The sequence below is a fragment of the Myotis brandtii genome, unplaced genomic scaffold (genome assembly GCF_000412655.1).
Source record: "Myotis brandtii unplaced genomic scaffold, ASM41265v1 scaffold110, whole genome shotgun sequence".
Taxonomy (NCBI): Eukaryota; Metazoa; Chordata; class Mammalia; order Chiroptera; family Vespertilionidae; genus Myotis; species Myotis brandtii.
This window is the reverse complement of record NW_005353753.1, coordinates 502,831-506,131: the sequence shown is the minus strand read 5'-3', so window position 1 is coordinate 506,131 and position 3,301 is coordinate 502,831. Positions and strand designations below refer to the sequence as shown.

Below are 3,301 nucleotides of genomic sequence, written 5' to 3'. Positions count from 1 at the left end.
GGAACGAATGAAACTAAGGGAAGTTCTTGCTCTGATGGAGCCTCCATTCTAAAAGGGGAGATAGACAATAAATATGTAAACAAATATGTAATATCAGATAGAAAGCTAAAGCAATTTCTCTCTTTTATCTTCCCTCTAGGGAGATAGATAATAAATATGTGAATAACCAATGCATGATGTCAGGTACAACTAAAGCAACTTTTCTCTTTATTTTCCCTCTGATAAAACAATTAAACACAGTCAAAACACCTACTTAACCCTGAGCAAACCACATGGGTTTCCTTATTTGTAAACTATATTTACTCTTTACCTCACAGTGTTATTTAAAAACAAAGCAAAACAAAAAGAAGAAGAAAGAGAAAATGTATGTGAAAGCCCTTTGTAAAATATATGACTATATAAATGTAAAGAATTATTATATGTACTTGTTTAAATGGAGTCAGAGATTTGTGTATTAGATGTCTGCCAATATCTGTCATTATTGTTTGCTGTTTAGATTATAAGCCACCTGAGAGTGGTACTCATGTCTTTTAGGGTTGTTTTAGCTTTCATGCCTCTGGTTTGGGAGACTTTTCAGTAAGATGCCAATGCATAATTGTTGGTTGCTGTTGCTCTCTAATATAGTAGAATCAATTGAGGGAAGTATTCAAGTATCAGATGGGTGTTTGGACTAAATGATCTTTTAAGAACCTTCTATTCCTCATTTCATAATTCTAAAATAGAATAGTTGAAGGAAAATTGTCACAGCCTTAGTGGAACAAAATGCATTTTCTTTTTGGACATGAGTGTGATTTGGAACAAAATAAAACTATTTCATAATACAGAATAGGACAAAAGTAGGCTTACAATTGTGAGTACGAGAATCACAGTTTATTCTTATATTATTATTTATTAATTATTATATTTTCCAAATGAACAACTATAAACGTACTTTTGCCCCACCCTATATGTCAGAAGTTTCAAATATCTCAGCTAGTATCTCTCTTAAACATAGATAAGAAACAATGTGGTAACAGAAGTAGCTACTCTGCTGTACTCTAGAGAAGCAATTTGTTTGCTCTTAACTAAATCTATTGGGATTCTAGTTATGACTATTGCCCTGTACTAAAAGTAACGTTTCTTTTTTTTCAAAGGTACGCCAGCCTGTCATATGCATCAACAACCATGTATTTTGTTCAATTTGTATCGATTTGTGGTTGAAGAATAATAGCCAGTGTCCAGCTTGCAGAGTCCCCATCACTCCTGAAAATCCTTGCAAAGAGATTATCGGTAAGGGCCTATTTTCTGAGCACATAGAAATGGATTTGAAACAATCTCTAAATAGTGTCTATTTGGAGGAAGACCAAAATAGACAACTTTCAATGATGTTATTTTGCCAATATCATACTGGATGGATTGGTCATTTGTATAATCTATAAGTGGAGCATCTGAGGAGCACAAGGCATTATGAGAAATCTTAGAGCTTCATGGAACTTACATTCTGATAGGGATTGTGCACGTGGGCCAAAGTATTAATAGTTTAAAGCAGCACATAAAAGGCCAGGAAAAGGCCTGGAATGTTCAGGCAAGAAAGATCACCTAGCAACATTGAGAAAGGTTTCAAGAAGCAGGTGGCCTTTATGTTGGGATTTAAGGATTGATAAAATTTCACCTGGTAAAGATTAGGGAGAGTATTTTATGCAGAGGGAATAGCATGAACTAAAGTTTAAAGGTAGGAAAACAAAAAGCATGTTTTTGAAAATTATCAGTAGTTTGGGATTGACTACTGAAATAAGACTAAAAAGGTAAATTGAGACTCTAGTGACAAGTTAGGAACTTGCTCTCTGGGTAAGAAGAAGGGTGAGGTGCATATGATTGTTTTGAGCAAGGAAGTTGCATGATCCAAGTGCTTGAGGAAAATTACTCAGGTGATCACGTAGGTTGGGCTGTAGGGGAGAGACAGGATGTGAGATGGTCAGGTAGGAGGTTCTTGCCCAGGTGAGGGAGAACGTGAATCTGGATTAAGGGTAAAAAAGAACATTCAGTTCTGTACTAGTGCAGGTAAGAGGGAGGATAAAACTTGAACTAGAAGACCCTTGAAAAATAAAACATTTAAACAGTTGGATTTTTATTCTGCTTATATAAGTTATTTCTCTTAGATTGTAGAAATTAAAATGATTTTTATTTGATTTTGCTCCAGGAAAAATTGAAAGTGAATATATCATTAACTATGTGTAGGAAACACCTTTCAGAAACCTTAAGAAGTCATTGTGTTAGTCCTAAAGTAGTGAAAATAGACTTAAATAAGATTTTTGCAATGGAAATGGAAAAGAAGATATAAGCTAGAATACAAAAACCAGCAGGATTTGGAACCAAGAGATCGGAAAGAGGAATCAGAGATGGCTTCAAGGTTTCTTCCGTGGGTACCTGGGTGAGGACTGGTAGAGGAATATTTCTCTGCTGTGCTGCATACTGTAGTATTAACCTCTCTGCCTCTAGTTTTTTACCTGTACTGAACTTCACCAAGGAGTCAAGTCTTTTCTTGCAAAATATGAGGTTACATTATTAAAATAATTTAAATGTTTTTTCTAGCAGCTTCTCTTCATGTCTCTTATCCTGGCTTCTTTCATTCATATCTAAGAAATATTTCATAAGTTCTTACAAGTAAAATAGTTCATCTATAGCATTTGGATAGAATGTCCTGAAAAAGAACACCTGTAAAATGCCTTTGCTATCATGATGCTAAGAAGAACAAAGAAGGTAACCACAGCTTAAGTGAAGAGCTCTTGGGAAGAATTCATTTAGAATGTATTTGTAATGAGTCATTATTGGCATACAATAATGCTATGATTTATTTATAATACATTGTAACTAGGTTGTTAAAATCAGTGAAATGGCACTTTAATCTTTTTAGTGTGTTACCAGTGATTAGGTATATTGGAATGAATAAATTGATTATAATAATATATATTATAATGTATGTGTATTATATATTATATAGATAATATATGTATAATTATATATGAAGTATATAGATAACATTATTTATATAATCTATTGGTTAAATATAAGTATAATCATTGATTTTATCATTATTTAAGAATTGTCTGGTAGTCCAAATGTGATAATTAATAAAATATAGCATTTACCTTTAATGAGTTTACTATAATAAGGTACACAGATAAGTGAACTCAACTGAAGTATTTTCTTATGGGTTTTGTGGGGGTTTTTTTTGCATTTAACTTTTTTTAAAAAAATCTTTATTGTTGAGAGTATTACAGATGTCCCCCTTTTTATCCCCATTGCCCCCCTCCACCCAGTT

At 33.2% G+C, this 3,301-nt stretch overlaps 1 protein-coding gene across 1 annotated transcript in view; it reads left to right on the top strand.

The window, feature by feature from the left end:
* Nucleotides 1-1,114: 1,114 nt before the first annotated feature.
* RNF219 (ring finger protein 219) overlaps nt 1,115-3,301 on the top strand; it is a 31,302-nt gene continuing 29,115 nt past the window's right edge. Inside the window, exon 1 of the mRNA XM_014543724.1 lies at nt 1,115-1,269. The gene's annotated coding sequence lies outside the window, so the exon portion shown is untranslated. The remainder of the gene's footprint in view (nt 1,270-3,301) is intronic.